This window comes from Dipodomys spectabilis, unplaced genomic scaffold, assembly GCF_019054845.1.
Source record: "Dipodomys spectabilis isolate Male_0828 unplaced genomic scaffold, ASM1905484v1 ptg000258l, whole genome shotgun sequence".
Lineage (NCBI taxonomy): Eukaryota > Metazoa > Chordata > Mammalia > Rodentia > Heteromyidae > Dipodomys > Dipodomys spectabilis.
In genome coordinates this window covers 975,069-998,044 of record NW_024870935.1, presented here as the reverse complement: position 1 = coordinate 998,044, position 22,976 = coordinate 975,069, and the positions used below count along the sequence as shown (strand labels likewise).

The 22,976-nt window shown below is 44.3% G+C and overlaps 1 protein-coding gene across 4 annotated transcripts in view; it reads left to right on the top strand.

The window, feature by feature from the left end:
• Ebf1 (EBF transcription factor 1) overlaps positions 1-22,976 on the top strand; it is a 389,509-nt gene that overhangs the window by 265,168 nt on the left and 101,365 nt on the right. The window lies entirely within an intron of this gene.

Here is a 22,976-nt window from a genome sequence, read left to right as displayed (position 1 = left end):
GCCAGTCCACAGGGGAGATAAAGAAAGGCTCTGAGCCTGGTGCCAGTGGCTCACACCTGTAATCCTAGCTACTTAGGAGGCTGAGATCTGAGGATCATGGTTCAAAGCCAACCTGGATGGAGAAGTCTGTGAGACTCTTAATGCCAATTAATCATAGAAAAAAACTGGAAGTGGCGCTGTGGCTTAATGGTAGAGCCGTAGCCTTGAGTAAGAGAAGCTCAGGGCCAGCACTCAGGCCCAGGGTTCAAGCCCCGGGACTGGCAAATAAAAAGAAAGGCTCTGCAGCCTGATAGTAATCTGTAATCAATCACCTGTCAATTTTGTTTGGAGATGAGGTCCAGAGTCCAGGTTGTAGATACAGTCAGAATAGGGGACAGACTGAATCTTCACTTCTGTGGGCTGTGTCCTCATCACCAGAACTTGCTTCCTGCTGCCAGGCTTCGGGGGGCCAGGGGGAAGCCACATCTGTTTTGAGAATAACTACAAGTCGATAATGTCTAGGAGAGGACAGGAGGAAGCCAGATAAATGTTTGTTTCAAGCAAAGTGAATACTCCTTAAGCAAAACATGGGTTGGGCTGGATGCAAGTCTAGATATATCTAAGTTGTATGTGTCTATAAAGAGTCCACCATTCCATCCATCCAGGAGTCAGTGGCTGAGACTCTACTGGAGAACAAATGTCATCCCATACTCGCTCTCTCACTTGAATTCCCAGTTTGCTAGGTCAGCAGGATGCTTTTGAGAATGCTACCACACAAATGATCACCTGATTGCCTGACCACCCCCACCCCCACCCCGCGTAGGCCACACGCTGTCAATGCTATAACTCATAGAGTCGAAACTTCCCTTCCCTGCCAACATCCCAATTTAATAAGCACACTGCTGTCACCCTTCCTGCCTCAGCCCTGCCATGCTTGAGGAATACACGAACAGTTCATTTTATTAATTAGATGTAGCACTCCTAGATGGAACTTATCACCACATCCAGTTTTGCAGACTTTTTTTTCCCCTAAAGTAAACCATCACCTTTCAAAAGCAGCTTCTGTATGGTTTCATTAGGGCTGACATGGATGGATATTGCCTTTTGCAGGCGGCCATTTGAAACACCTGCTCATGAGTTCATTTCCAGGACCATTTCTTTACTTAAAATCATTCTAATCTTAACTTCATAGTAATGTTGTCTTTTTATTTTAATACTTTGGGAGTCACTATCTATACTATTGCACAGATGAAGGTATTGAGAGGAGAGGAAGCAGAAAAGCTAGATGAGGAATCAGTGGGCACAATTTTGAAGGCCCTGGATTAAGAAATGTAGAGAGAGAAATGGGGGGGGGGGGCGGGCAGGAGGGGAGTGGTCCTACCTGTAATTGTAGCTCCTCAGAAGGATGATCTAAAGTGGTTGATCTAGCCACTAAAGAGTCAGAACTGGAGCTGTGACTCAAGTTGTGGAGCTCTAGCTTTGGGTGATAAAGCTAAGGGATAGCACCCAGGAGCCCTGAGTTCAAATCCCAGACAAGCATTAACAAAATAAAAATAAAGGGACTACCTTGTCCATAGAGGAATTTGACTCAACTTGAAAATGGGTGGAGTCTATAGTTTTACAAGGTGCTCGTTGGGGTTCCCATTTCTGCTCTTAGAGAGCCAGTAAAAAATACTGCTTACACTTGCCAATTATCCCTCCAATCGAAAATCCCAAAGTAAGCAAGATAAAAAAATAAAATAAAATGCACACACCCTGCCAGAAAGAAAAGATTGGTATATGATGTGTATCACAGTTCCTGGTGCCCATACCAGGAACCCCAGATTCGCTTCTTTGTCTCACTCTGGTCTCACTCACTATCTATACTATACTTTGTCTCACTCTGTGTGACCCCCGAGAAGTCAGCTTTGCAGAGCCCTGGATTGCTTCCCGCAAAGCCGACGGTGATGGTTGGCAGTGGGGTAGAACACAGCCATGTGTCTCATCTGTGCTTGGGTGGAGGCAGTGATGTGGGGGAGGAAGGACACGGGGTGGGGACCAGAAGGCAGGCAGGTGCACGCTCTGCTGCCCCCAGGCGCAGCCAGCGTCACTAAAGGGAACAAGAGGCTGGAGGAGCAGCTATTTCAGCCTGGCAAGAATTAGCTTCTCTAGCCACTGGTAGCTCACGCCTGTAACCCTAGCTACACCAGAGGTTGAGATCTGAGGATCTCATTTCAGAACCAGCCAAGGCAGGAAAGACCATAAGACTCTTATCTCCACTTAACCACACCAAAAAGCCGGAAGTGGAGCTGTGGCTCAAGTCGTAGAGCACTAGTCTAGAGGACAAAAAGCTAAGGGACCTGAGTTCAAGCCCTCGCCCCTCCCCGCCCCCTGCAACATACCATGAGATAAAACTTTCCTAAATTTTAATTGTTGATAACTCATCATGAAAAAGTTCAACTTTAAAGTGGAGAGAGGGGCAGAAGGAAAGGTCCACACAGCAAAGAAGTATCCACAACCACAAGTTAACACCAACAATGGCTCCAACATCTCTCAGCTTCCTCCCAGCTCCAGCATTCTCTCTGCTAGGACTATGTGCTAGTATTTCAGCTGGGATATTTTATTTCAAAATTTAGAGCTACTTCTTTCTTTCTCTGCTTTGGCTTAGCAATCCGCAGAAGGCTATGTGTGTTATTATTAGGATATTATTCAAGAAACTGGCACCTTTGCATAAACTGTTGATGCTTAGCCATCACCGAGTTTGCGATTGTGTCTTGTGTTTATTTAAGAATTCCTCCCCTATACTCTCTTTCTCTCCATTCCTACCCCTACTTCAAAACAGCTACTGTATAGTTTGCTAAGTGTCTTCACCTCTTGAGACCTGTAGAAATCTTCATTCCCCCCACCCTCTCTCCCCACCCCTATTCTGGGCCTTTTACCACCTCATTTGCAGGTGGCCTGAATTATTGTAAGCAGTGTAGCACATCTCTATTTATATCCTGCCTGTCAGAGAGTTGGGGAAAAGTTCCTTTCATGCCTCGTCCTTCTGCATGTAAGTAGATAAGAAATCATGCTTCACATTCATGCAAGTTTTCCACGTATGACCATGGACTCCGCGTCCCTGCGCTGATGAATGTCCCTGGATTGCAAATACTGGGGTTGACAAACGTAAATTTATGTCCTAGATTCTCGCACAGTCTGCTGGGGAAGTTGAATCTTGGTACACTGTAGTGGATGGTAATTGTACACCCTCCACCCCACCCCGTACATTTTCTTCATTCATAAATACTGAGATTTTCTTTGGCTGGATCTTTATGGGAGCATTTAATGAGGTTTCTTCTTTAAGCAAGAGCTTTATGGAGGATGTACAGTGGTAGAGAACAGCAACCTCAAAAATGTAACTGCACCGAGGGTTCCAATTTTTACAAAAGCGTAGGCTTGAAACCAAAGGAATTGGATTGTGGCCACCTGCAGTAATGCTCAGTGTTACCTGTGTGCTTACCTTGGCTTCTAATCACACAGGCAAATTCCTAGGTACTATGGGCTGGCAAGCCTGAAGGGGCTTAAGAGACTATTGTTCTTGTCATTGCTGTTTAGCTGGAGGCTCAGGTAGTGTTTACTTGAATTTAAGGCCAATTGTGGTATCAGTTTGTAAATTTCTTCCCCCTGTGGCAAAATGGGGTGGCCTCACTACAGGAGAGAGCAGAGACCCTGTCAGCTAGCATGCACTAACACTTTATTATCTAATGATCTAATACGCACCAAGGCAAAGTGCTGGTGCTCATCACCCTGACACGGAATGCCGGGAGAAGTGACTAAATTACTTTATGTTCCATTAGCGCCAGCAATGATGGTGAACTCACCGCAGCATTTATGCAAATACCTGTGAAGACACCCCAGTGGCTTTGTCAGGAAGCCAGCTGACAGGCAGTTTAAATGCTCAGTTTTTAGGGGATCTCTAGCTCTTATGTGAGTCTGTCTATCTGTCTGTCTATCCATCCATCCATGCTATACATATGTGTTTGGTATTTTTTTTATAATTTGGTGTGCATATGTTTTCTCCCTTCTATCCCCTCTCTACTTTGGGGGCTGACTGGGAAAAGCAGAGTAGCTCTGAGAGACCCTTCCAGGAGTGCAAGCCAGGTCTCAACCTGGCATTCTTCACATCTAGGTTGTTGTTGTTGTTTTTAATCATCCGAACGTGGTATAGCTTTCATATTTATTTGTGAAAAAAAATCAATGGAATGATTAATCATGAGTTTTTAGAATAAGGATATTTTAATGTTTGTGAGTTCTGACCTGAGATCCTACTTCATTTCATGGCACAAATACAGATTTTTAAAAAATAAACACACCCATCTTTAAAAAAATGGAAAAGTGTTTGAAATGTAGCTTTTGGTGGGCATCTGATAGGAATGAATTAAATTTCCCTTCAAAGTAATTACAAAGATTGTGGCATGAATTAGAAATGTGCCAGGACCCCCAAATAAGACAAAACAAAAGTGGGCTTGGATCAAACAAACAATATTTTGAGAATTAGCCGGAGTAGACTCACCAGGGACCGGCCCCTGGTTGTAATTACATTTTGAGAGAAATAGAATCAGGATTTCACCATTGCCAGTTAGTTCTGACCTTTGGTTCCAGATGTCCCTGACAATATGGTGTTATTCTTGATCTTTAGCATATGACCTTCTTTAATCCTCTTGCTTCGGGGGCTCAAGCAGATTTCGCTTCTGTTGGGTGCTCCTGGGGTTTTGGCTTTGCCGACTCCTCTCTACCCAGCTGTACTTAAGTGTGTTGCTCTAAGGACATGTAGAGTAAGATGGTTTGAGCTTGACAAAAATCACTGCAAATTGACAAAATCTCATGGAGTTTCCAATAGAGAGAAGAGACCTCTTTCTTCTTTCCTCTTGTGTAATAAGAGTCAAAGACCCTGCTCCTAGAAGGAGGATTGTCAGACTGAAGAGTGGGAGTCTAGGCCTTTCTTTACCATTCACTAGCTGTATGGCTTTGTTTCCATGGGTCTGCATTGCGTAGTGTCTGATAAAAGCTGGAGGAGATCATCTCTCCACCTCTGATTAGCACGCGCTGTTCTCTGGTGATCTGAACTGAAGCTGTTCAAACATGCCTTCCTGCAGGAGGCGCCTTTGGAGAAACAGAGCCTTCTCCAAAGAAACTCTTTCATTGGGTCTCCTTTGGCCTAGGAATTAGTTGGACAATAAGTTAGTAACATGGACTGGAACCCAGTCATCCATCTGATGTATCCAGTACCTGCTGTTAGGAAAAACAGCATAATGGGAGATGCATCCCTGTCACCACAGAGAAGAAAGCAATTAAAATCTGCAGCTAACGAATCAGAGCAGAGCATAGAGGAACCCCATAAAAAGGACGAAGACTCACGACCTATCAGGAAAGCCTTCCCTGAAGATGTCTCATTGACACCCAACCCTACAAGATGAAATGGATCGCCAGACTTCAAAGGGCAACAGCAAAATTGACCAGGCAGAAGGGAGCTTGTGTGCAAAAGCTGTTGTGCTTAGATGATTTCAAGGAACCCAAGGAGACAGGAATGGCTTGTCTCCTACACTTCCAGACAGAGAGTGGGTGGCAGGGTAAAACGCAGTGGCGTGGCTTGGAGGGCAGCATCCTACAGCCCACCTGGGCTGGTTATTCCTGGGGCCAGTGATGTTTGGCTGGAGTGATCGCCATTTAGGTGGGCTCCTCCTGTCTTGGGATGGCCTGGGCAGGATGGCTTCTGTTGCTTATGACTTTGTCCTTCCGTGCCGGGCTCTGGAGACTGGCTGGGAGTTGGCTGAACCTGAGAGCTGCCCCTTCCGTTAGGGCCTCGTCTGTCAGCAGTGCACCCCTCTGATATTGAAAGTCCCAACATTTTTTTTCCAGGTGGTTTTGCTGTCTGGATTTATTTTCTCATAAGGAGCATGGGAAGAATTTACCTACAGTTATACTTGATGTGAGTGGGTGTAGACTCTCACAAGTTTCAGCCTTTGGAATGGAAGGCTGCTCTCGTATTTGACTGACAGGATGTATATTACCTCCCCCCCCCACACACACACACAGATGAATCACTGGATGAGTGAAGATAAACTAAAATAACAGGCAAAAGTGGACCCTCCCAAATTTATCTCTCTCTTCCAGACCAGGAGCCTTACCAGAGTTACAGCTCATGCTGGATAATGAGTCACCAAAGTGTGGAAGGTCATCTTCTTCGTCTTCCTCCTTTTATAGGAAAGGAAACAGAGAGCTAGAGAGGTCACATGACCCGCTTACATTCTCAAGACAAAGCTAGTTCCTGTAGCTGTTGATGGGCTATGATCTTCAGACATAGGTTTAAGGGGTACACCGCTTCCTGGTCCTTGGATAGCACAGAAGAGGAGAAGAACTGGGGTTCACTCCAGTGTCTTTACAATCCTGGTTGACCAGGACTGTCTTCAGATGGGATCCTAAGGACCATGAGAAGAATGTCTGTTGTTGTGTGACTTGAACTCTGGGCCTGGGTGCTGTCCCTGAGCTCTCTTTGCTCAAGACTGGCACTCTACCACTTTGAGCCACAGCTCTACTTCTGTTTTTCTGATGGGCAATTGGAGATAAGAGTATCAAGGATTTTCCTGCCCAGGCTGGCTTCAAACTGTGATCCTCAGATCTCAGCCTCTTGAGTATCTAGGATTATAGGAGGGAGCCACCAGCTCCTGACTTGTCTTTTTTTTTTTTTTTTTTTTTTTTTGGTAAATAGGACTTATGTATATTTACTTCTAATTTTCTCTTCTTCTATGATTAAATTTCTTCTTTTATAGAAAAATTTTAAAAATACTGTTTTAACTTGATGACTAGTACATTTTCTCTGGCACTAGCAAGATAATAAGGAAAGTGGTTGTACTTTATTTGTGAAGATGTTCTAATTCATCACCCCAGAAATCATTTGTTGATACTATGGATTATCTGATACATGTGTGGAGAGAAAAGAAGACAATGAGAAAACTGTGAGGGCTGGACATAGCTGTGCATGCCTATAATCCAAGGACTGGGGAGGCAGAGATCAGGGAGGATCACAGTTTGAAGTCAGCCTAGTCAAAAAAGGGCATGAACCTCATTTGAACCAACAGGCTGGTGACGATGTTTCACACCTTGTTATCCAAGCTGTGTGGAAGAATTAGTGTTGGGGGTGGGGGTGGGGCGGTGGATTGCAGTTCAAGTCTAGCCCTGAGAAAAATGGTAAGACCTTCTCCAAAAAAAGTAAAACAAAAAAGGAGTGTGAGTGTGGCTCAAATAGTAAAGTTACCTGCCTAGCAAAGGCAAAACTGAGTTAAAAAAACAAAAAGCAAAAACTGAGACTACTAAGCAAGTGCTCAGGTGCTGGAGAGTTATAAAGCATACACTAGACTTCACTCATCTAGCCAGTGGTCTGTGAGAGGGTGGGAATCTCTATGAATTTCTTGAGAAACTCATCAGCTGTGGGAAATTTCCCGTTTCTGGCATCTTGTTTGATCGAATTCACGGGTGTGCCACACCTATTTAAACACAGCTCGATGTCCTGTCGCAGGGAGCCAGGTGGTAGAGTGTTTCTGTTTGGGGCAGAAATGCAGAACTTCTCTGAAGCCTGCTTTTGCTTATCCAGCCATCCTAAATCCAATCTGTGTATAGGCCCGGTCCCAAATCGTAGTCCTCTCTGTACCTGCTTTTCCTGGGAGTTTCTCTCACTTGAGAATCTCAAAGGCTTCAAGTGATGGTTAGATGCAGATAGAAGCCTTGATGTTCTGTGCTTGAACCCTTCTGACTAAGAAGTATAGAAGCAGCGGCCAAGAGTTGGGTTTGAAATGTTTCTGACTGGATGTTTCCAGTCTGCTTATGGGAATAGAGTAAAACAGAGTTCTGCCGCTGCCCTGCTGTATGGCTTCCGGTAAGCACTAGGACTTCCTTGTGCCCATTTCCTCATTTGTAGAAGGGATGCTTGATAGAGCCCTTCAAGCTCTAATAGTTTGGTCTTGTTTTTTTTTTTTTTTTTTGTATGCAGCTGAGTCTAAGAGAAGTTCTCCTCCTCCTGAGCTAACACATAGTCCTAGGCAGCAGTGACCAAAATGCCAAGGTAACAGTCATCGCACAGAAAAGACAGACGGCCACTGCCTGGCGCCTTCAGTCTCTCCCTGTAGGAGGCTGACCGTTGGTTCCAGAAGGCTTGGAGGAGCCGTAAGTTTGGTCCAAAGAGCCATCTCACATGCTTGAGTGTTCTCAGATCTTCAGCTGAGAGGACTTGGTGTGTAAACACTTGAGGTTCAGCACTGAACTTTCAGACCTGTGTTTCCCAGGCAGGTAGGGAGAGAATTCTTAGGAGATGGACACAATATTAAAACATTTCCACTGCTGTATTTTAATTTAGAAGCAAAACAAATGCAACTATCAGCAACTCCACAATCAGTATCTCCAAGTGATTACTGCTTAGGGCATGACTGAAGGAAAAGATAATTGATAGAAATGAAAATCATACATACCATGGAGCAAATGAATGGTTATAGCGCCCACTCACACAGTTGGAAATACTGTTAAGAGAGGGCTTTCAGGGCTGCAGGAAATCATCAGAAATCGGTAGAAGTCTCTGGAAAGTATTCTTTTCTTTTTTTTAATTTCTAAGAAACAAATTGTTGTGTTTCAAAAGCAACTTTATTGGCTTAGTTTACAGTTAGACTAGACTTAATATCCTAATGGAACTGAACAACAACAAAAATTCAAAACCTCTCTCAAACGCTTTCCCTCTGTTTCTAATTTTTAAACAAGTAGTGTCTGCAAGTCAGACAGCAGAAATCACTTTGGACAGAAGACTCAAGTCAAGACAGTGCGTTCTGGTCATTTATACCCAACCCGCCGCCGGTCGGGGAGCCAAGCTGACATGGTGTTGTCAGGGCTGGGATCGCCCATCAATTTCCCAGATAAGCTTTGAGTTCAAATGACAGAAAGAGGGGTAACTGTGTTGATGCTGATGCTTGGGGGAGGGGGGCCCCAGGAACCAGCGGGGCCTAAAGACAGGAAGTCCTGGCACTTCCAGAAGCGGAAGCGGGTGGCTGTGTTTTCTCATCTGGTGGCTACCCTTCCTCCTAACCTTAACATCTGTCAGCAAGGCCCACCTGCGCCCTCGCATGACTAGAGCCCCCTTCGGGAGGAGGGGGAGTGATGCTTACCGGTGCTAATTTTAACCCCCAAGAGAATGGAGTGCCTGCTGCCGGAATGAGGGGTCAGATCAGCCCAGGAAACGGGGCCCCCACGTAGCTGTTGCTTTCCCACGTGGGAAACCCATTGTGGGCGCAGTGGCAATTGTTAATCCTGGCTACTCAGTTCAGTTCCTGAGCAGTTTAATGCCGCCTGTGACTCGTCCTCTGTTCCTTTGCTTTTGCGTTCCCTCCTTAACCACACGGGGTGCCTGTATTAGAGGATGGAGCACAGAGGCCCGTAGAGGGGTGGTTCCCGACATGGGAAGTCCACAGGCCGTGGACCTGGGTATTTGTGACAGTATTGAGGGGATAATGGCGCATGGAAAGGCTGGATTGCGATGGTGGTAAGTGTTATAAAGACTACTAAGAGAACTAGAGACAAGCACACCCAGCCACCCAGCCGTGTCTGAAGAATTAGGGGAACATAACATTTTTAAATAGAGCGGTTTAGCATTTAGCGAAGCCAGCCAGGAGTCCCGAGCATTTTGGGCCGAGAGAAAGCATGTTCAGAGGCCGGTGAGAGCGCTGGGCTGCTAGGGAAGATGGAGGAGCGCTAAGATCCAGCTTTGAGGCATGAATTTGGGAATTTTCCATAGGTTGGTTTGTTTTGTTGTCTTGGATGTGAGTCCAGCCAACCCAAATCATAGTCTAGTGGAATGCTAGCTTTTAGACTAGTGTTTCAGGAGACAGTGTTGGGCTGTTAGGACGGCCATTTGTTCATGTATTTATTATTTATTTTCTCACGTAGTTGTACAAAGGGGGGGTCTCAACTCAAACGTCATTTTATGAGTACAGGCATCTTGGCCAGTGTCACCCCTTCCATCTTTCTCTTCTCCCCTTAGCTCCCCCAACCCCACCCAGGATGACAGCCTTTAAGAAAATAGGGCATCAAGTTCAGTGCTAGGCACTTGGCATAATCTTTTAATGCTCTTAACCACCATGGGAGGGCACCATTTAATGAGGGAAACTGAGGCTATTCTTCTAGGATTTCATTGTGGCCTAAGAGAAGACGAGTCGAGCTTGTTTGCACAGCTTTTGTACCGCCAAGCAGCTGACACACGGGGGCCGTCTCCCACCAGTGTCTCCACGCTGTTCCCCGAGCCTCAACTTCAGACATGGAGAGAAACTCTCCTGCCATTTGAGCATGTAATGCAAAACCTGCTTCAATGGAAGCAAATTGACGACATTACTCCAAGGGAAACTGAAAAGCCCGATCTATGCCCAGTCCCCAGGGCGAGGCATTGGCATGCACAGGGACACACGGGAAGGGGCTGTTCTGGGTTAAGATAAAAACTCCTGGTATCACATCACACTATCAGCACCCCATCTCGAGCTCCCCGTGCCAGCCCTGCAACCTGAAATACTCAGTGGACAGAAATGAAACTTTAGAGAAATTAGGTGATCATCACCCTTATCAGATGAATACGATACCATCTCATGATTTTTCGCATCCTCAGGGAAAAGAGTTTTACCTGTCTAAGTGCTAGACAAAGTCTGAGGATGGTAGGTCTGGGACTATGGGGACCAGTCTACGACAGGCAAGTCAGCTAGAAATGACAGACCAGCCATTAAAATCCTGCTGAGACATATGTGCTGGTCAGCCATGATGGTGGGGAGGGGGAGGGGGAGGGGGAGGGAGGCCCTGATATGGGAACCAGATGTGATGGGAACCAGAGAGGGAAAAGAAAAGTGAAACACAAAGTCACACTCTCCCAGGCAGCAAGGCACAGAAATAGACCTGCGTCCACCAAACAGCATCTCTGACCACCAAAGACGGAAGCAGAACTCAGGCATTAATAGATACTTATTCCAATCGGTGCCATGAATCAATATTTTATATGTGAACATATGCTCCTCTGTGGCTGGCTTGTTTAATTGACAATTGTAATCAGCATGACTCCAGAGGTTCAGAACTGTGTTCTCTGTCTACGGGAGAGGACACAAGGGGCTGAGGAGATTGTGAGGTCTGAGGTGGTTTCAGTTTCTCCCATCAACCTCGGAGCAAAGCAGTAATGATGCCAAGATATGTGTGCAGGAGAAGTCTGAACACACAGCAATATATTTAGAAGATTAACACAGTTGGTGAGACCGAGACCTTTAATTCTTGTCTGTTTTGAGCACAATGGGTTCTCCAAATGACAGTGCACCCAAGCATTTATCTACATTCTCTGTGGATGAGGGGGCGTGTCCCAGACAGCCCTAAGATTCTGCAGCATTTCTTGGTAGGAAAGGTCTCTCTCTGTCTCTCTGCTAAAAATCATCTGGTTGAATCCTCAAACCAACTGAACTCTTCCAGTAACTGTTTGGTACAACAAATTTTTATAAATTTGGGAGCCAGACCTCACATACCTTTCTTTTAACTTTGGCAGTATCCTAAATGTTCTTGATTTAGTTAGCTAACAGCCTGTGGAATTCGATCCTTATTACTCAGAAGAAAAAAAAATTAAAAAGCCACGCATTGTGGTGCATGCCTGTAATGCCAGCACTTAGGAAGCAAGAGGCAGAAGGATCATGACTCAAGGCCAGCTTGGGCTATGTAGTGAGTCTTTATCTTAGAAAAATACAAAAAAAATTAGAAAAATACAAAAAAAAATTTAAAACAAAAAAAGAGAAATAAGAAAGCTGTTGGGAAAAACATAAATGTGTTGTTTCAGGATAACCTATTTTTAATTAGTAACTTTTTTTTTTGGTTGGTTGTGGGGCTTGAACTCTGGGCCTAGGCACTGTCCCTCAGCTCTTCAAGGCTTGTGCTCTACCACTTGAGCTACAGCACCACTTCCCATTTTCTGGTGGTTTATTGGAGATAAGAGTTTCACAGACTTTCCTGCCGGTCTGGCTTTGAACCGCGATCCTCAGATCTCAGCCTCCCTGAGTAGCTAGGATTATAGGCAAGAGCCACCCGCACCCAGGAATTAGTAACGTTTTTATGTGCAAATTTCTGTAATATTTCCCATTGAGACGGACAGTGTCCATGAGTGAATGTGAGGGAAACTGCCCTCCTCTTTGTAAGGCTGACAGTGTTGCTGTTACTTGTGTCAGATGCTCACACACACACACACACACACACACACACACATTCTGCGTGTGCATTCAGCAGCCCAACATGCAACCCTAGAAAAGCTTCTAAGCCAGAGAGTTTGGCTGTACGTTCAGCATTCCTGTGTTTGAATTGGCACCTGTAGTGTTATGTTAGGATGCCATTTTCTGAACTTGGAAATAGAAGAAAGAAGATTTTACTATTATTCCTATGTGGGTCTATGTCTTAGGAGTGGGGGGGGGGGAGAAATAACTTTTCTTAATAAAGTAATATTACTCTTTACAGCTAATAAATACCCACCCGCTATCTCGGGGTAAGAAATTGTACAACTAAGATGTCATGGGACTCTGGCTCTATTGTCACAATTGAAGTGGATATTATAGCCAAATGGAGCAGAATCAGGTAAACACCAGCGCTGAAGGAAAGATTGGGTGTTGTATTTGGCTATAGCCATCAAGTAGACTCCTAAAGACTCACAGTCGAGGACCTGAGACCCACTACCTCATTTATAAACTGGATTTAAGAGTAACATCTGCTAGCCTACTGCTTGAGAGGGATATGTAGAACAGTAGAGGAAATGTATGACCAGGCCTTTCAAGTCCTCCACAGTGCTTGTTAATCCTCAGGCATTAGTTAGGTATAGAGTTGTGTCTAGCCAGAGTGTGAGCAGAGTGCTCACGCACAACACTGTCTCTAAGAGATGGATTAGACCTTGGGTTGGTTTGTAGACATCGATACATGCCCAGTTGTGTGTGTACACACACACACACACACACACACACATACACACACCTTAAAAGTTCAAGAAAAAGTCCAGCAAATGACAAATGATTGAGAAATATGGATTAAATATGGATTCACAACTCCAAAGGAGTTGGGATAGGAAGAAATAGCTTCATTGCAGATGAGTCAGGCTGGGCTGAAGTGAATGACAGAAGCTTCCTGAAATAGAAATGTAGGGCACACGCTGAGGATGGTTAGTGACTGTGGATTAGGAGAGCCTGTTGCCACCATTCCATTGTCTTCCCATTATCTTCCTCCTCCTGTTTCTTCTCTTTATTATCTCTCACATTTATTTCCTGCCATACTCGGTGCTAAGCTCTGCACATAGATTAGCTCATTTAAACTTCCTAAAAGCCTTGTGAGGCATACTCTTTACTAATTATTAGCCCCAGTTAAAGTAGCAGAAACGGGCTTATGAAAGTAATTTGTGAGAGGGGGAAGGAATTAAGGGAGTCCTGGGACCTAACTTCACGACCTCATGCTCTCCCCTTGCCTTTGTCCACTCGAGGCTGGCACTCTACCACTTGAGCCACACCTCCCACTTCTGGCTTTTTTCCTGGTTCATTGGAAATAAGAGGCTCATGCATTTGTCTGCCTTGGCTGGGTTCTAACCAGAACCCTCAGATTTCAGCCTCCCGAGTAGCTAGGGTTATAGGCGTGAGCCACCAGTGCTCAGCTTTGAAGCATAGTTTTGGCCAGCTGAGCTTGAGGCCTTTTGTGGATTCAGAGCTAGGGATTCTGTCCGCTTCCTTGTATTGCCTACAGGGAGGGAGGTTGGGAAATAGGTTGGAAAGGGAAATGCAGCCAGACTCAGGAAGGTGAACTTGATTTTGTAGGCCCTGGAAAAGGTTAATCTAGGCTTGGGTGTGTGGCCTGGATTAATAATCAGGCAGCAGACAATGTATCACAGCCAGATCAGTGCATGTTTGCTTTGCACAGTCCTACAGGCCAGCCCAGACTTTGAAGAGCCATTTTTGAGGAAGGTGAGTCAGTACCTCATAAGGTTTAGATGGAAGCTGAATTCTCATTGGCTGTTGCACATACTGTATGGATGCTTGATGATGTTCATGCCTATGCTTGTGACGTCATCGAGCATCACCACGGAAACATCTGGGCTATCACAAATGCTGGAGTCAGCCTGGGTGACTATGTGCAGGAGGAGAGAGGAAGCTGGATTGACACGATAAGGCCCTCAGCCCTGCAAGTTCATGCCAACACATTAGCCGTAGCAGCTGTGGTTGTGGAAAGAAATATAAGCAGAACTTGTTGGGAAAACACAGTGCAGAACTGTGCATTATTAAAGGTTGGGCTAGGTTGATTCTGAAATGCAGCTCACATTCAGAAAACACCGTTTCCTTAAAGAGCCACTATCTATGCTGTCTTGCACGATGACAATAGAAATCCTTCAGGAGCAAAGAGCTCCTCTCCTCAGCGGCTTATAGAAAAATCTCATGCATATGTGTTTGGCGAGGGGCCTTAGGCAGGCAAAAGCAGAACTAGCCGTGGTTGGGGTTCATGTTTATTCTTCCATGAGTCTGAACAAGGTGTGTGACTGCAGAAATAAATAGCTAAAAGATGTTTCTTGGCTCACCAAGGATTTGTAGGAGTTGCACACTTTCAGATCATGGAAGGGAATTAGCCTTCAGCCTAGATAGCTTTTGGCTCTGATTTGCATGGTATTGGAAGCAATTTCATATTTGTTGACAATCTAAATGCTTTTTATATAATAATGTGGTTTGCAATTCCCTTCATGCTCTTGGAGAAGCTGGTAGCTGGGTCTACATGCTCAAACGGTGATAATTAGGTCTAGTGCAGAGGTTGGCTTCCTTTTGGGTGGGGCATAAGCTCTACATTTAGAGGCAATCACAGCCACTCCCACTGACTCCCTACTCCCTCCCCCCCCACATATACACACATCCACTAACTTCCTGCCTGACCCAGTGAACATTGGCTGTTGTTTTTGTGCCAGTAGGGCTTAAACTTGGGGGCTTAAACTTAGCTCTTTCTGCTTAATACTGGCACCCTAGCTCTTGAGCCACCACACCACTTCTTCCAGCATTTTGGAAGATAATGGGAGATAACGTCACAGACTTTCCTGCCTGGGCTGGCTTTGAACCAGGATCCTCAGATCCCGGCCTTCTGAGTAGCTAGAATCACAGGCATGAGCCTCTGGCACGCAGCTAACCTTGGCTTCTCTGATCCTTGGTGGAGGGATTTGAGATTCATTATGCCCAGCCCCGTGCCTGGCACATGCATGACACACCCACAACCGGTAATTTTAGTGAGTTACAAGCATCATTTTCTTAACTTGGCTTTTAAGATTAGCTCTGTCTACTAGAACTTTCCTTGAAGATGGAGGGGTTCTGTCACTGGGCCATCCACCTGTCACTAGCCACTGCAGTGATTACCCACTGGGTATGTTGCTAATGTGACTGCAGAAAAGACTTCTCATTTAATAGTAAACACTAAATTTAAGTAGCCGCATGTGGCTATGGTCCACTGAATGGGGGAAGCACATTAAACAATATATTGAACACCTTGTTAGAGAGAAAAGTGTGGCACATACCCCAGGCCTGTGTGTGCCTGTGTGCGCCCACACATGTGTGTGTGTATCCCTGTCACAAGGAGCATGTATAGTGAGTGCCCTTGCTTAGCATCATCCACTCCCAGAAAAGGAACTCCAAAGATGCTGGCTTTATCAGCACAGCCCTACCACTGAAGAGGGGTTTGAATGGGAAGTTCACCCTTCTCTGTCCCCTAGGCGGCCAATTCATGAGACTCCTTAAACATAACCTCTGCGTAGGAAATTATTTGGCTAGCTTATCCCTACCATTTGGAGTACCATAGACCCAAGAGCAGCGTGACTAGGGGTATCACAGGAAGCCCATGGATGCCTGCTGCAGTCCTTACGAGTCTATCTTTTTAGGACTCTAGTCCTCAGGCTGTTGTCTCTTGTGGTTTCTATCCCCAAAGAGACTGAGCACATCTGATAGGCTGGAAACCAGATTCCAAGTAGGAGTCTAAAAGACCCCTCCCCTGTGCAGCTCATTCATTCACCCACTCACTCACTCATTCACTCATTCTTGTGTGGCTTGTCTGGGCTTCTCCACCAAGCCCAGCATCCAGAGTCTTTCTTTTGTCTTCGTCATTGAGTTGGAAATCCCAGATCTACCAAGCCTCCTGGCTGCTTGGTAGCTCCCTGGCCTCTGTCCCTCTGTGAGTTAACTTCTCTAGCTGACAAACAGCTTTGCTGCCTGTAGAAATGTGTGATGAGGAGGACAGAACAAGCCCGCTTCATTCAGGAAGAAGCTCTAAACCTCAGCTCTAACATCTCACTGTAGCTGAAAACCTTCCCTGGAAACATAGGAGACTTCATAGAAACGATAGATAGTTGTTGTAGCTAATTTGTCAGATCGTGGCTTAATGCCAATCCTCTTGAAAAGGAAAAGAAAAAAACCGAAACATACATGGGTCAGTCATTCATACCCTGTCTAGTCTCCTTTGTGAGTGTGTGTGCGTTTGTGCACACACGTGTGCATGCATGCTAAAGGTTTGAACTCTAGGTCTCATGCTTTTGTTCAGCATTTTTGCTCAAGGCTGGCATTCTACTTGAGCCATACCTCTAGTTCTGGCTTTTTTATTGTTGTTGTTGTTATTAATTGGAAATTAGAATGTCTTGGATCTGTCTTCCTGAGCTATGTTCAAATCCTCAATTTTCAGATCTCAACCTCCTGAGTAGCTAGGATTACTGACACAAGCCACCAGCTCCTAACTACACACTATCTATTATTAGTGTTGTTTTCTGTGTTGAGAAGGTACCATGTCTTTATTTTCTAATCTTTGTGGCAAATGTGGACATACATCCCTATATGATAGCACATGAAGTTCTACAGTTCTATAGGAAGGGAAAGACCAAACACTCTGACCAAAGCAAAACAAAACAGAACTAAAAAAAAAACCATGCATTCTGCATGCTCTTACATTTCTTCTTAGCTGAGTTCTTCCAAAAATTTTTTTCTAGATAAAGATAATATCAACTGAGACTAATAAAATGTCAAATTACCTGCATGCATGTTTTTTGTGGTGCGTTAGTCCTGCTTGCAGTCCTAAGGAGGCTAAAAATTCAAATTCAGATAAGAAAAGGCAAACCTTGCTGAACAGATGGAGCAGAGTTCGGCATAAAGGTTTAATCCTATCAGGCCGATTCCTGTGAGGCCATCTGGGCAGTCCAGCACACACGTTCAAGGCCTGTTACAAATACCACTCCCGCCAAGATGAACATCACAGGCTTTCCACTAGACTTGCTCATATTTGACTTGATGATTTTCAGCCCCAAGAAAACTACTTGTGAATAAAGAGTTGAATATTTCTTGAAGAAGCAGTTACATACTTTTTTTTTTTTGCTTATTGTGTTTTTTTCTTCATTTTTTAGGCTGAAAATTGTTTCCCCTTTTCATAATAACAGGATTCTGTTCTAGGGAGACTATTTTTGTTTCCTTTTCTTCTCTGGCTTTCATTTCTCAAAGTTTTCTTCCAATAGTAGAATGAGGAGAATTGGGCTGTAAATATTTTTTGTACATGAAGGCTTTCCTTGTTAGGGAGAAGAGAATTATGTGCTTATTATATAATCAGAGGCAAGCGAATTTACTATTGTTTCAACAACCACCACAAATGGGCCTATGAATAATTCATTCTCAGGGTTCTTCCCCTCTCCCTGACAATTTTTTTCTCTGTTGCTTTGCAATGGAGTGATTGACAGTCATAGGATGGGGTGGGGGGGAGGTGGAGAGAGAGAGAGAAAGAGAGAGAGAGAGAGAGAGAGAGAGAGGAGAGAGAGAAGAGGTGAAACATTTATTTTTAGCTATTCTAGGATTAATATTTTGTACATTTTAATTTTTGATTTCTCAGATCAAACACAAGGTGAAATTGCCTTCACACCTCCTTGAGTTATAAAACTCTGAGCATCTGCATATATTTAACAAACAATTTTTTGCATATTATGAAACAGTGCTCTGTTGTGTGTCATTAAATCAAAAAGCCTTCAACACATCTTTCAAGAGCAATTTAGAAGTTACAGTTACATCAAAATGTCAAGATTTTATCATTATTATATTATATAATTCCAGATTTTTCGATGTATCAATCCAGAAGTCCAAAAGCATTTCCCTGGAACGTTGCAGACGATAAAATAGTCGCAACAGCATCTGCCTTCCCCTTGCTCGGGTGCCATGCCCACTGACTGTTGAGAATGCTATGAAATAAGCAGGAAGTACACAAGGTTGAGGGACGGTCTGTGATTAGCAAGTGACAGAGTCTGGGGGATTAGACACCATTCCTAGATGTCTGCCACAAGGTCGCCCCTGCCCTGCAGATGGACGTTGGAACCACATTTCCATCTCGTGACTGTGAATTTCTTCCCCTCTCCCTCCTTTTCTATGAGAGCCATTAATGCTGTCAAAGCAAAGGGATTTCTTGCCAAATGAAGTCACTTTGGAATAAAGGATGAAAAACACTTGAAATTCTCAATCTCCTCATTTAATATTTAAGAGGTTTAATTGCATCTGGTATTGAGAAATCTCTATATCATGGCTTACATTTCTCTTTAAAGTGAAAACACTGCACACACACACATGCACGCATGTGAGCGCATGCACACACACAGGAGGAGAGAGGGAGAGGGGGAAGAGGTGGGCATATATATATATATATATATATATGTATATGATCCTTTGCAACATAACATCTACATCTTCTAGTGGACAGGGCAATAAATGTAGACCAATAACAAAGCAAAAATAAAAACCATAATAAACAATAAAATGCTTAGCTGCATAATGCAATTACTGAAGATAATAAAAGAAGGCAGAAACTAAACCTCTGGTAACTCATATCGAAGCCAACAGCACATCTTACCAAGACTGCCACACCTTGAGTGAGAGTGTCCAATTCATTTGCTTTCTGGTGGTGTTTCGTTGGTTGGCTAGATTCTGTGACAATAGAACGGACCCACCAGCGTGAGGAGAGGGTGTCAGCCTGTATCACTGCTGTGGCTTCTAGCTTTTCTCAGGGACCCATTGGAAGATAGAAGACCTAGGAACAGACCTGTGCCCTGAACATGGTGAAGACAAGCTGGTCTTCCAGCTGGTGGCAAGTGCTCTGCCCTAGTCACTGTTTGATTCAGATCAGAGGAGGTGGGAAAGCATCCTTTCATTCAAAACAAACAAGCCAACAACCCCCCCCCCCCAGCAAAACCGGTTGCTCAGTGTGGTCAGGAGGAGTTGGGATGAAGTATCTTGGTGGCCCTGCCAGCTTCTGGAATGGGGTTACTATCAAATATGACATTATCCAAAACCACAAGATAAAAGCGTTTTATGAGGTTAAAAATCCCCATAGAATGGAGCACCGCTCAAGGGTTTCCCAACATTTTCTGCTAAATCCCAAAAGTTGGGTAAATAATTATAAAGTCAGTTCCTCTGACTGAGAAATTTCTGAAATATGTCCCATTAACATTTATCCCAGGAAAATTGAAATCTTTAAAGAAAAAGAAAACCTTTCCAACAGAAGATCTGCTGCTAAATCTAACGGTTCGATCCTTTTGGCAGGCCACAGCAGCAAGTGGCTGAGCGGGAAGTTCTTAGGAAATGTTTACAATAAATGCTATAATCTGGAACGGGAAGAGTATAGGTTGTCTTCATGGGTTAAAAAAACTCTAGTTAACTAGTTGGGCAACCAATAACAATAAAAAATCAGCACTTGGCATGTAGTGAGAGGAAAAAACACATAAATAGGAGCTGGGCACCAATGACTCATGCCCGTAATTCTAGCTATTCAGGAGGCTGAAATCTGAGGATCACTATTCAGAGTCAGTCAGAGCAGGGAAATCGAGGAGACTTTTTTTTTGGTCAGTTGGGCTTGAACTGGGCACTGTCCCTCAGCTCTTTAACTCAAGGCTAGCATTCTACAGTACTCTACCACTTGAGCCACAGTGCCACTTGCGGTTTTCTGGTGGTTAATTGGAGATAAGAGTCTCACAGGCTTTCCTTGTCTTTGAACCACAATGCTCAGATCTCAGCCTCCTGAGTAGCTAGGATTATAGGCATGAGCCACTGGTACCCGGCTCAAGGAGACTGTCATATCCAGTTAACCACCTAAAAGTTGAAGTGGTAGAGCACTAATCCTGAGCAAAAGAGCTCTGGGATATCTCCTAGGCCCTGATTTCAAGCCCTAGAATTGGCGCGCATACACACACAAACACACGCACACAGGGAAACACCACACAAACACACACACACAAACACAAGTAGACACTTCCTATCTCTCCCCTGTGGAGATGATATCTATCCTCAGACGTGTTCCAAGGCTTTGTGACTGCCAGATGTCCATTTTCAAACAATATTCCACATATGAAAACTCAACCTCACATAATTTCATCTCTGTCTTTACTCAGTGGGTGAAGGGTGGTGCCTGCAACTCTATTTCCCTGGAACCCAACTTCCCAGCTTTGCAGAGCTACTCATTCTGCCACGCTTGTTACAGGACACTGGCAGAAGGAGAGCGGCCCCGTGTGCTACAGGCACACACAGAAATGGGAAAATGGCCTCTGCTACAGCCACGCGGAAGCTCATCGTGAGCTCAGAATAGGATTACAGATGTTTAAAGGTGTGCGTTTTACCTACTGATATGAAGAGCATTCTTTCCTATTTAAATACAGGAATGGGTTAAACAAATAAAACATGGTCACTGCATCTCTAATTAGACTTCCTTAATGGGGCATCGACTGTCGCCAAAGCCTCGTTTGGGAGATGAGATATGATAAATGTCGGACCTGGGTCATCTCTCCAGCTATGCCAAACAAGTGAGGTATTGATCAAAGCACAAAGAAATCTCAGAGGCAAAAGCAAGACCCTGCTGCTACTGTATCTACACCACTAATTCACCTCAATGGGCAGGCACCTCTGAGCTCAATTAACCCTTATTCCCAAGGCCACCCATAAACCCCGAGGTAAACATGGCCCTCCTGGCCCTGGCTTTCTATCAATGAAATAGATCATTTCTATTGGAGGCTCAGCTTATAAATTCACCTTGCTAATAAATTCACCCAATGCTGTGTCTGCGATGAATGTGAAGACACTCCGAGCGTGTGACATTGATTCTGTAAATCAGAAAATTCCCAACCGATCAGGGCACCCGTGGTCTCCTCTGCCCCCTGGAGCTCTCCAGGGAGGTAGAGCAGGTGAGAGCCCTGTATGTCCCCTCATACAATGATCTGCACACACACCACGTGAGCTGTTTGTTGCATATGTACGGGGAGGCCGAGTGATTTCTTTCTTTTCTTTCTTTTACCTCTTTTATTATTATTTTTAAAATAATTCTTCCCTCTCTTTTTTCTTCTCGCCACCACCATTGTTCAGAAGCAAATTGGAAATCTGGTAATTAGGCCCTGACTCACGGTGTAGTATTAAAGTCCCGAGCCAAAGTTCAACACCCTGAAATGAAATTTAAACCAATTAATCTGTTAGATTTTTATCGCTTGTCCGTGTTTTCTCAGCAATTCCCCCAGCACGTGGCCTTTGATCAACTCTCATAGAAACGCTAATATGTGTGCCTGCTGCTAGCAAGACGAGAGTGACATTAACACGGTACTCATAAAACAATCAGAGCAGAGAAGCCCTCAAACAGGCAGGGCATAGTAATATTTAATAAAAGCGCACACATAATCTTCAGAATTAGCATTTTGTGCCTCGCAGTACCTTTGGGAGAAGAGCTTTTATTTGTGGAGTGATCATTACTATAACAAAGAAGAGCTACCTAATAATTTCCACTTTAACTCTGCAATGTGCCATGAGCATCTCAGAGCCATTATGCTAAACTGGTGGGGTAATCATGTTATTGTCATAGTTTGAAGGAAGGAAAATCTCTACTCTGGTGGCTGGTGAGGCGTGGGGGAGGGATTAAAGACAGGAGACAAGCAACAAGGAATAGCCAAACTTTTTATTTCTAATGAAATTTAGAACTAGAAATTATCTTCTTGTCCTTGTAGATAGAGGGTGGGAAAAATTCATTGGTGAGGAGGAAAGAATTTTTTGTTGTTGTTGTGTTTTTGAGCGAATTAAATCAAGAATTTACTGGTGAAAGGGGTTTGTACTCAAATACACCTCCCCATGCCCCATTCCACACCATTTTCTGGGAGACGGAATGTTTATTGACGGCTGCATCTCTAGGCTTGAATCGAACTCTTGTAAATCTTTTCTCTGCCTAATTGCATTGGATCTGTCCATCCGCTGTGAATATTAAAGACAGTGGTCTTTCTCCATCTTTCCTCTGCTTTTCTCTGGGTATGAAAGGAAAGTCCTGTCTTCTCTGGGTGTTCTCTGAGCACCCAGACAATACTCACCCCAAAAAGAAGTGAGAGGGAGAGGGTCAGGGTCTGTGAATGCACACAGTTGACTGTTGGGGTGGTTGGTTGGTTTTTAATGTTGGTTTACTCTTTAAAAAGGATAGCTGTTATCAAATGTTCTGCTGTCATTTAATTTCTCTTCTCATAACCTGTTACCTTAATATATACTCAATGAAAACAATTCCAACCACATCAATGGCAATGGAGTAAAACTGAATCGTCCTCTTGTCTTGTTAAAACCACATTAATCATGTAAGAGCTCACTGCGGGACACCTGCTGTATATCCTTGTTTACAATCTGCTCACCTCTAACTGCACGTGCACACACACGCACACACATGCACGCACGCACACAACACACACATATGCACACCTTACCCATGTACACTGTGTGTCATTTAAGAATAAATAGGCAGAACCACACTAGTTATCAGTCTACAAATTGCTTCCCTCCCCGCAACTTAGTAACATATTTTGGCATCTTCCCATGTCAGCATGTAGAAATTTTTCTCACCCACCCTCGTGAAATTCTTTTTATTTTAGAAGCTGGTTGCGCTGTGATTTCTGTAACTGCTTTCCCTTT